Below are 12,011 nucleotides of genomic sequence, written 5' to 3' on the forward strand. Positions count from 1 at the left end.
TTGCAGCTGCATCATGCACACTTTTATTGATATGTTTCTGTGCATGACTAACAGCCATTACAAGTCACTTTGTTACATCATTAACTAACCATGAGAATAATGTTTGTCACAATAAAAGCTGCTGTAAATATACTTGTATTTATTGGGTACTGTGTTATGCGGTATGAGGGATTTATCATGCCATAGAGGAGCTGTAATAGAATCTATAACCTCTTTAATGATCGTTGAGTCTGAGTTGGACTTCAAGATAATGCTCATCAGTATTTTTATGCAAGGAAAAAGTAAAACTAAACAAAAGTAAGCCAGTGCCATCATCAGGGGGAAAGCAGAAACACTGTCCTAAGGCCTGTGATGAAAGACAACCAATGAGTTCCCAACATGAAGCACTTAAAACATGTCAATTATTCTTAATACTGTTCAATCTAATACTACATGTTATAATATTGCATACTTATATTGCCTATGCAACGTTATATATGCAACTTGCAATATTACAGTGGAATGTAAACCTAACCATTTACAAATACCCCATAAACCTGTTTGAAACATTTTACAGTCTAGCAAGGAATCAGATCAAATTCGGTGTGATTTGACCACAGTTGCAAAGCATGCTGGGTAACCAGTGGTGCCAGATTAATAAAGGAATATTCCAGATTCAAAACAAGTTAAACTCAATCGACAACACAGTGCTGATTGCCATAAAATTACACTTACAGTGTGCTACTTTGAATGAAAGGGAATGGGGCAAATCTGTAAACATTAAAGCATAAAAGTATAAGTTTTAGTGTGAAAATTATAGTTATATTCAAATTTTTTACATAAAACATAAAAAAAAACAGCTCAATTAATAAACAGTTTTAACAGAAAAAACAATGTAAGTACTTTTATAAAATGATAAGCTTCACATTTCTTCATTGGTTAAATTATTTCCATTTTAAGTGCCTCATTGCATCCCTTGTGGTAGCAATCTATTAAATTTGTCATATTTCTATACCTTTTCATGAAATGTGAGTGTAAGTGCTAACCTCCCTTATGAATGTCTATTAACAAAATTGAATAGAACAAAAAAAATATTACTTATATTAATTATATTACTCTTATTAAATTCCCAATGATTGAATCCACATTTTACGGACCGCAATCCACATTACAATCTTGATTTTTGTTTTAAAAATGATTTTGTGGAAATCAATATTATGCTACAAATGTATGATTCGTTGAATGATCATGCTAAATGACATATTTAATATAATATAACACATTACCTGAACCGTACTGATGGGACAAAAAAGGTTAGGAAACACTGGTATAGTCTACACACATTTTATTTTCGGAGTGTCTATTTACATTAAGTGCAAATAGCCCATCTTGCTGGCAAAGGCTATTTACACTAACTCCGCCCACTAACATGTGATTGAGTTAGTCAACACTAAAAAAAACACCCCCTAATCCCTAAACCCACCCATCTCCACCCCTAAACATATCTATAGCTATTTGCACTTAGTGTAAATAGTATATCTTTAAAATATACTGCTATTTTCACTAGGTGTAAATATAATCCATTGCTATTTGCACTTAGTGTAAATAGCATCTATCGCTAAAATATGCTATTTACACTTAGTATAAATAGCATCTAATTGCAATTTACACTGAGTGTAAATAGCACCTATTGCTTTTTGCACAGTGTAAATAGCATCTATCGCTAATTGTAAATACACAGTGCAAATAGCTGCTGCCTTTTATTTTATGGGTGATTTTGGCCAAGCTGCAGTGGGGTGTTTCCTACATGCCAGCACACTCTTTAACTCAGAGCCGTTGTCATAACAACAGAAACCCCACCTGCTCAGTAGCTGTCATCCCAAGGTTAAGAGCCAATAAACCAGAGAAACATAGCAATTACTGCACAATATAACACACATGCACACGCACACACAAAGTAATCCATCTGTTCCTTCTCCCCAGTTGATCAGTAACAACTGGGTTTGGATTAAGTTCACCCATCAGGGTCCATTAAGGAGTGTTCATTTAGACCGGTTATGGCAGTTTAACCAATGAGCACCAGGGAAGTCTTCATGGGAGGTTTGCAGCAATGGAGTGACTGCCACGTGCTATTTAAAAGCAAATGATTAACATGACAGGTAAGGGTAATCACAATGGGGTCATGTTTTAATGTAACCTTAAAATATGAGACACAGATCATAACAAACATCAGAACTCCAGAATAAATGTGTTTCAAAACACCGCCAGCCTTAAACAGATTAAAGTCTTCGCATTTGAAACAAACTAACCGTCCTTATAAACTGAATGCTTTATCTGGCCAATAGGCCTCATGTAGTTTCTGATATTGGGTATAAAAGGGCAGACGTGGCTGATTTATCACAGTCTCTGTTTTACTTGATGGTTAGTTTACCAGACAGCCAGTATAAATGGCCAATGCTTGTCATCTCAGATATCAGAATCAGATGTGGCAGTGATTGGTGGGCTGAATAGAGAATATGAGCGTGTGACCATGCTGGAGGTGCGTTTTATTGCTGTGTGTGGGGAACGATTAGCTGGCGTTGCACAGCAAGAAGAATCCAATTCGTTCAGTTGTTTAATCCATCAGCCTGTGCTGAGTTCTGATCACAGTATTGACGGACGGCAAGGCAATGGCAGCCGTTCAGTGGTAATACAAGACTCTGCTATTGGCCTCTGAGACATGGCACTCATTTTAGTGGTTTATTTTATATAATAACAGAAAAACGAAGTGAAAAATGACGAGCGAGTCCATTCAGAGTGAAAGGATCCTCCAAACTCTATTGTAACCCATTCTAGCTTTTCTGATCTGGCTCTGTCTTTCCTACCGGCCATATTTCGTCCTTCCTCTCCCTCTCTCTTTGTTTCTCTATAAGCCTCCATTATCGGCTGTGGGGAGTCAGGTAATCAGTGCTGATTAATTCTCTTTATTGTTGGTCGTTTGTCTGCAGAGTCTGTGCTGTCTTTTCCGCTCAGCCTCACTATGAAACAGCTGGTGATAAATGACCATCTCTCCCCTCACCCAACCCCACTATCACCACAGCAACCCCTGCTCTGCCTAAGTGCTTCTGATTACTGACCCATGACTTGAAGGTAGAGGTGGCTTTTTGTTTTATTTCCTCATGCGACAAGTTTTGTCCCCCATCATGCCCCTAAGGACTTATTTGGTGCTCAGATTCTTTCTGGATACATTATATGCACTCATTATTGTTCATAGGATGAACTGGGAGATGAGAGTGATAATTAGGTGTCTTTATGAGTAATTGACACATTTAACAAATGCTTGATTTTTGCATTGATTTATGACTGTGAATAAATAATTTATATATGTGTGTGTATGTGTGTTCATTAAGTCAATGCAAAATATTATCAAAATAATATATATATATATATATATAATATTTAATTTTATTAGGCTATATATTGTTTATATTGGTTTGATCTATCTATCTATCTATCTATCTATCTAATCTATCATGCAATCATAAACCAATACAAATAAATGTCTAAAAATGTTATTAAAATATAATTAAAATTTCATAGTGATTGTAAAATACGTTCTGTTTTAAATTTAGTGTTTAATTGTAATATTCTAGTGTATATCTACTATATATTAACATAACAGGATGTGGGTTTAGTTGATACCACAGTGACGGTGATTGGCAGTGGCAGAGATTGGAGAGGTTTTGTGAGTCTGGAGATCTGGATGACAATACTGAAAGTGTTTATCGGCTGCTGCTAGACGCTGATGAATCTACACCTACGCAGATCGAACATACCCCCAATCAGACCAGTGGTTTTAACCAAACATTTGTCAAAAATTTCATCCCTCATTTATTGAAAACTTAATCTCTCTCTTAAACTACAATTAGATACTGAAAAAAGGCTGCATTGTAAGTGGAGAGTGAAAGAGAGAGAGGAAAAAAAGACAACCATTTAGCATCTGTGACCAAGTTAAGAGCAACATCTACTTTCAATCTTTCAAGCAAGTGGTCCATGCGAGAGGAAATGTGAACATGGCTATATCAATCTTTCTCTTATGCACCAATGACCTTCTTAATTTTTTTCCCTCACATACTAATGATTTTAACATAAAATGATCAAACTTATTGGTATTTGGTTGCTCTAACGAATAGATTGCATTTGATATCACTTCAACGGCTTCAATGAGCAGAAACTATTCTCTTTCTTTATTTGTCAATTTATTCAGCGTTTAGGTTTTTATTTAGATAATACAATATCATCTTTAGGCAATAGCACTATCAACATTATTTACATTTCAACAACAAATTCTATTCACAACTACAATTTAAAAAAATATTTATTAATTTAACGCTAAATATACACCAAATCACAATCAAAATATACTTCAACATATCCTCACAAATTTACAGTCCTCATCACTCATTTTTAGCAATGTTAATATAAGAATTTTTAAGAAACATTTAAAGTAATAAACTACCAGCTTACATTTAAAAAATCTGTTAAACAAAAGCAGATGAAGCATTTTAAAAAGCTTTTTCGTCAGGCACACATTAAGCCCATTGTGCCCTGAATGACATCAAGAAAAACACTCAGTCTTATAATTCACACTGTAATTCACTCGTAATTCATTAGCTTTTTTCTTTCCAGGTCAGTCCTTTAGTAAAGGAGAATTATTTAATATGATAACCACTAAGATTAAATAAAGATATCACTGTTTTTTTTTTTTAAAGACATCAAAACAACATGGACACCAACACAACATGTAATAAAACAATAATCAAGACCTATTTTGTTTCAATATCCATCCAAATATAACTCTGGAGGCTCGAAGCAGCAACTGGGCAGCAACTCTCTTTGACAGAGTATGCGTGGATGTGTATGTATACATCTCTTGAGTTCATATAAGAGAGCGCACGTTACTGGTTCCTAGGAGATGAAGACAGGCTGCTACAGAGTTCTGCCTCAGGGGTTGTGACTTGAAATTCATGGGAAAAGCTTTCATTATAGGAAGAGTCATCTTCAACAGGTGTGGCACGTCCTAGACTATTGCCCGAGCCAGAGGATGTTGTACTGCAAAAAATAAATAAATACCATACAAATATCCATATTGCAATTTTTGTATATATTAAATGTACATTTTTTGAACCTACAACAATGCCCTTTTATTCCTGAATGGCAAAAATGGCTATTCTTCTCCACATTTATGTATAAATACAGTTATAATAATGTTTTGCCATGGCATGATTATAGACACATAAAACATTTAACTTGCCAAATCCATCTAGTTTAAGCAATTTACATAATCTAAATAACACTGGGGAAGGTTATTATATAGCGAGACGGAGGCACACACCTTTCACAGTCTGAGTCACAGCATGTTTTGCTGTCTTCTTGATGCTGTTCCTCCACAGGGAAACGGGTATACCCGACACATCGCTGTATTGCCTGTGCAACCGTGTAATGCGTCTGTCCCTGTGCACACGCGTCCATTTTTGCAATGCTCAGCTGTGACTGCAAGAACAGGTGCAGTCGACTGTCTGACAGCAGTAATGGTGTCTGTAAAACGCTATAAACAAACATTTAATTAAAAAAAAAATTTTTTAGAAACTGGTGATGAGGCTATTTAAAGAATTAATTTAAATTATTATGCTATATTCCATTAAAAATATGCTAGTCAAAAAAAAAAAAAAAAAATGTTTTTTTTTTTAAAATCCCCCCCCCCCAAAAAATCTGTATTACTCTAACAAACAATGCTTATAATATTATTTAAACCATCCTGGACAATTTTAATACTGTCAAATACATAAATTTATATTTTAATGTCTATCGTTTCTATTACATTAAATGCTTTTGGTTAGAGTAAAAACATTATTTGTGAAAAATCTAAATACATTTCATCCCAGCAGCCACTAGATGGCAAAAATACTACATTTTCTTCATCCCAATCTGTATGAACTGACCAATATAGGACATCAAGGTTAAATTAAGACATTTAAGTAGCTTTTATAAACATGTCTTAGAAAAAAACATTGCTGGTGTGCATCTTGAGACAAAACAATGGCACTGACTTATTTTAAGATATGTCAGTGCAAAGCTTCCAGTCGAAACAGCTCAGACATGTATTTTAGCCTGGGAATGGGCTTAAGCCTTGTCTGTGAAACTAGGGACAAATGTCTGAATTTTTTCTAACCCATTTTAATCAAGTTAATCAAAAATGATGACAGTCACAGAAGAAACTCACGCCTCAAGAAACTGTTGCAGGCCCTGCATCCGTTGAGAGATCTGGAAATCACTACTGAGATTGAAGAAAGGATTCCCAGGAGGGAGTTTAGGTAACTCTCTACAGAAATAGCAAAGAAAGGGAGAAATTACACTTCTACCAAGAACAATCAAGTTTTACATGTAGGTACTTGAAATAAAAACTCTTAATATTATTACACAGTTGTTGTTTTTTTACTGTAAATGAAAATATAATACTGCCCAGAGTCTGATATCCTCAAATGTACTTACATAAGCAGAGCATTGTTCTGTAGTTTTTGACGCAGCCAAACAAACTCACTATACCTCCTCCTCACACAAGAGGTCTTCTTCCGGAAACACATACTATTGGTCTATAATCAAGAAAAATGCAGTGAACCTAATGCTCTCATTTGTTAACATGTGATGCTAAAAAAAAATTATATAGGATGAAAGCCAAACATCCATCAGAATATAAAGTCTGAACAGCAACATTCCACAGTAAGTGCAAAGCAAACATGTGGGTACTACACTCACGTGAAGGCAGATCTCATAGGTGATGCGTGCCAGAAATCCTTCTTGTGTACCTGAGGATCTCGTACCCACACACTTACAAACTCCTGCAGTTAGAGAAGAACTAAATGTAAGTTTTTATGAGCAGTGGTGTTTTTCAAACTGAACAAGGAAGGGACGAGCGTGCTTGTACTTTTTCTCATTATGAGTTACAGTTTTACCACTTTTAAAGACTTTTGTCACCAATTTGTAATGTACAGTTGGAATTTCTCAAAACAACACACTTTGTTGCATCACAGCCAACAAACCCATTTGAGGTCAAACAAAACACTTCCCTAAAAATAGCTAACATATACAAGCCATTTAAGTTGCACCTAATCTGAGAAACGTCACCTTTATTATTTCTGAATAAACATATCACTAAATATAAATAATTGTAATGCAAGCCAGTCTTTATTGTATTGCATGGCTGTGAAAAGAGATTTGACAAACAAATGAACCAGAAATAACATCAATGGTCACTGGTGGAATTATGCTACCGGTTTCCTCTTTAAAAATTCCAGACCAAAGACATGATGCAACCGCAGTTCAGTTACAAAGTGTAATTAAAAACTTGTTTCGATCCAAGATGATTTACTTTTCTTTCTACTGGCAAACAATTGAGCTAAAAAAGCATTTTACTGTTTGCTCACAGAGTCAAGGTTTCATCGGAAAAATCAGTTTACTAGATAAGGACCACTGAGTCACACAAAGCAAAACTATAGATGAACAGAAAAAAAGTAAAGGTGAAAACAACAAGACACTGACCTTCTTCATAAGGTTTGTTTTTTCCATTTCAGAGACTTGACTGGAAAAAAAGAAAAGAGACTCCTTGTCAGTTTGTTTTATTTTCATACCAAAATAATTATTACAATTATTATTATTTCATGTCAAGATCAATGCATTTTAAAAGGGAACAAATATATAGTAATAATAGGCTAAAAGTAATTTACAGTAGTAACGAAAAACAACAAATGACCAAACATTTTTGTCCTGTGTTGGATTGTTTCAAATCTATTGCACTAAGACTGAAGAAAATAGTCTAAAAAAAACAGCAGTGCAAACTTATTACAGATCTCAACAAGACAATGATGAACATCATTTTGATCAATCTGCCATAAATCAATCTGCTACCAAACACTTTAATGTATAAGTGGTTAAAAAGCAATGATGACTTAGCTACTAAGCAGGGAAGCAAGTTGCAGTGATGACCGTGTAATGTCAGACATTAAAATAAATATTTTATGCTACAGCAAACCCAGATATTCATTTTGACTCCTTCAATGAAATCAGGCTTTGTTTTTTCCTGTGTATGCTTTGCAATGACATGCCAAGTAAGAGATAATCATTTCTAATGGAACCATAAAGCAGATCAATTTCCCTTTCTCCTGAATCCAAAAATGAAAATCCCATCAGCATTAGTCCAAACAAACAAACATGCCATCAGTGACTTTCATTCATACTGGAACTAATTCACTTTGATGATAACTTAATTAGCTGGGAATTCCAGACTAATTGGCCAGCAGACAAGATGATACAAGATCAGGGCTACTTTGACCTGGTTTTGGTGATTTCTTTTATTGCAAGCAGCTTCTTTCTATTTTTGAATATAGGCCAATAATACTACAATGCACTTTTTTTTCTTGCCCTGAACATGAACACAAACATTTAATTAATTTAACACGTGTGTTTTAATAGCTACATATAGCCTACCTCTAAAATAACAAGCTTAACTAAAAGGTTTAATTGAAGACCATAAGTTGCAACCAAAGCTGAAAACGTTCAATGGCCGGCAAAAGATCAGAAAATGGTATTTAAAATGTATGAGGAACAGTTTTCACTCAAACGAACGGCAGCTGTAGGCTATCAATGACACACAAGTTTTCTCACTCTGCTGTTTGGAAATGTTTTAAGTACATAATTATGTTTATATATCTTCTCGCTTTATATATATATATATATACGTAAATTTTTGTCCTCACATTTTGTGTCGTGTCGTATATTTCTGCCACCGTGGTCCAGTTGCTCCTGGGACTAGTGTGATTGAAAGTGGCAAACAAGTTCGCGTGTGGGAAAGGAACATTTTTGACTCGAAGAATTTGATGTGCGCATGCGCTACTCTCAACTCTTAAAATGAAGTTCTAGCACTTCTCAGTTTATTTGTTCATGCTTGTCATGTATAATATCAGCAGGCGCGTTATCATTACATAAAATGTAATAATGATAACAATCTACTATGTCATAATAATAAACGACATGTACGTTGATAGGCTTAAATTTGGGAATTTTTAATAAGAAATGTAGGCTATTTTTTTTTTTTTTCTGGTAGCCAACTAGTAGTCAGATAGAAACCACTCTCTGTGACTCGTTCCTCCTAACCTTTGAGCTTGACTGAGTCGTGATATTTAAAGACACTCTTCATAGGCTAGTTGTTGTTTCAGAGTTCAGAAATTTTCATGGAATCAGGGCATAATTTGTTAATCTGTATCTTGCAAAACAGTTTTTTTTTCTTTAAATTAAAGATTAACTATATAGACAGCTGTAATATTCACAATAATGATCTTCCTTTCCAATACACGCAGAACTGAAACTAAGTTACAAAAATGGGTCATTCAGAAATCATAATGGTAATGATTTAGCCATATGACCATATAAAAAAAAAAGGTTCCTGTCCCCCTGGCTATGGGATATCCTTCTGAGGGATCAAAGCATTAAAGGCAAGTGGCTGTTGTTTATTTTTACCAGTGTCTCCAGGCATTTCAGTCTGACCTGATAGTTATTCTTTTGTAAACCTGTGACAATGTAATGCAGGTCTTGCAAAGAGCCTGTTATGGGGCAAAGCAAACTAAATGGGACCTGACAAAATCCACAACAGATTTAAAGCATTACTCACAATAGAATATATATATACATATACATACTGTAGGTATGTATGTGTATATGGGTAGTTGATGTATCTTCATTCTCAGAGTTACAAATATAATGGGAGAGGTGTATCTTCAATGTTAGAGGTTTTCAATGTTAATGTTTTTTTTGTTTTTTTTTACATTTTTGCTGTCACACCATAGGACACATTGATATGTCAACTACCCATATATATATATATATATATAGTATGTCTAGTATGGGAGTATGTCTATTTCTATTGTTTCAGTTTCATTTTAACATTTTTCCAGAATTTCCAGATGGCGAGTCAAACTGACAATTACCACAACTTGTGATCTGTGGCACATGACAGCTATGTGGAAAGGACATGTTGCCACAAGACCCAATATTTTCAGCGGGTATTAGTGATGCATTTTAAACACACTCTAGATAAACATGCCCACAAATAAAAATTCTTGGAAGTGTTCAAAAATAAGCAGAACTTATGCTATTTTGCAAACCCATTCTCCAAACACACACACACAAAAAAAAAAAAATACAGTGTTAAGAGAATTAACCATTAACATATTTTTATACATAGTTTTGGTATTTACTATTGTGTATTTGTTTCATAGTTGCATATATATTTTCCGTTTGCAATTCATCCCTATATGACATTCACTAAAATCTACAACTGCTATAAAAAAGTACTTTTAAGATAAAATAAAGATAATTAAATCTTTTATAATTAAAATCCATAGATTGTGTGAAAGAATGATAGAATGGTAACATTAAATATATTATTATTACCAATAGCACATTTACTAGTGGGCAGTATCAGCGATTTAAAACAGATTATGAGTTTTTGGGTTCTGTTTTAGATATTTATACATCTATTAAACTTAGCAAATTTCACATAGCTCATTTACCTTTCATTGTCTTGGTCCTTGTATGGGTCCTCCATGTGTGGATGTGCTTGGCTGGATTTTAGTGCTTGGCTACTTTCAATGTTGCTCTCCTCTGGTAAGAGTTGACTGCTCTGCTGCTCTCCAAGTTTCTCCCGTTCATTTGTTGACATAGTCTATCACAGCTATTCTTCAACCATATAAAAGATTATTTTGTTTTAAACTACCTTTGCGCTTTCATTTATATTTAGTTTTATTCTGCTGGAATTACTTGGAAATGTAGCTAAACTTGCACAACTATTAAATTGTGCCTATTAAGGATTTTGATCTCTCAGTGAAATCCACTGCTAAATGAGTAACAGCTAACTTGTGTATGGTGTGTCTGACACAAACATACATAACATTCACTCAGCAGACCCTGTTTACACCACACTGTTTTCTGACTTATATATACTGATACTGGGTAGCCCCATTGGGTGGAGTTTACATACACAAGTTGTGTAACTTGAGTATTGAGTATTGTTTTTGACATTTTCCCTTCCAAAATCTGTTTCCCCACGGTAATATTTTATTAAGGAAGCAGTTTTGACTCTGCAGGGGTGTTAAAAATAGCTTAAAGATTGTTGATTGATTGAACAGATCTCCAAAAATATACCTGATCAAATTCTTTTATATTGATAATTTACTCAGAGGTCCAATAGTGTGGGAAGCTGGACTTTTACCTATCAATACATACCCTGTGTCATCATAGTCCACCATGTTACCTCTACCACAACTTGATTTCCTAATTCAGAAATCAGTACTTGTAACCACAATATGTACAGATTGGATTGTACCCTTGTTACACAGAGCATATGAGACACTAAGTACTATCTGTTATGTAATAAATTACCCTTTAATAAGAAGCCAGTCCAAATACACACATACATCAGCCTACAAGTGCCAGTGCAGTTATTTCTCGTTTTTTTATCACTGTAAAGAGTTTTCGGTTCGTCATGCTTATTTCAGGATGACATTACAAAAACAGGTTCTTGAGAGAAAAAAGCCCTGGAAATCAAAATCCATCACTATGCTGCTAATCTTTGTCATGAGACCTGCAACCAGCCAAGCAAATGGTAATAAATGTGTTTTCTGTGGACATGATCTGACAACGCCGTTATAGACGTCAAGTAGCTCGTTTGCTTTCTCTTGTTAGTTTCAAGATATTGTCACTGAATAAGAGAGTCAGATGGTGTATGACTGTTTTTCCCCCCACTTTAATGACTATCACAACCCAGATCGCACACACAGTGGTTGTTAGTGGGATTTCCATGATGTGCAACTGTTATTAAAACTGCTGAGACACAATCTGAAGCATTTTACAAATAGAAACCCACGCCATCTGCATCCCGTGTCTGATAAACTGTACAGAACATGAACTCGTGAACTCTAACCTTGATAGTGTAGGCAGCA

General features: G+C 34.8%; 1 pseudogene across 1 annotated transcript; it reads right to left on the minus strand.

The window, feature by feature from the left end:
- Window positions 1-4,211: 4,211 nt before the first annotated feature.
- Window positions 4,212-10,732, minus strand: LOC306847448 (sorting nexin-10A-like; annotated as a pseudogene). The gene is made up of 7 exons: window positions 10,584-10,732; window positions 7,558-7,597; window positions 6,775-6,857; window positions 6,511-6,611; window positions 6,242-6,340; window positions 5,354-5,566; window positions 4,212-5,070 (listed from the first exon to the last, which is right to left on the minus strand). The product of its transcript is annotated as a sorting nexin-10A-like (transcript).
- Between the last annotated feature and the right edge of the window lie 1,279 nt (window positions 10,733-12,011).

The sequence above is a fragment of the Barbus barbus genome (assembly GCF_936440315.1).
Source record: "Barbus barbus genome assembly, chromosome: 27".
NCBI classification, from domain to species: Eukaryota; Metazoa; Chordata; class Actinopteri; order Cypriniformes; family Cyprinidae; genus Barbus; species Barbus barbus.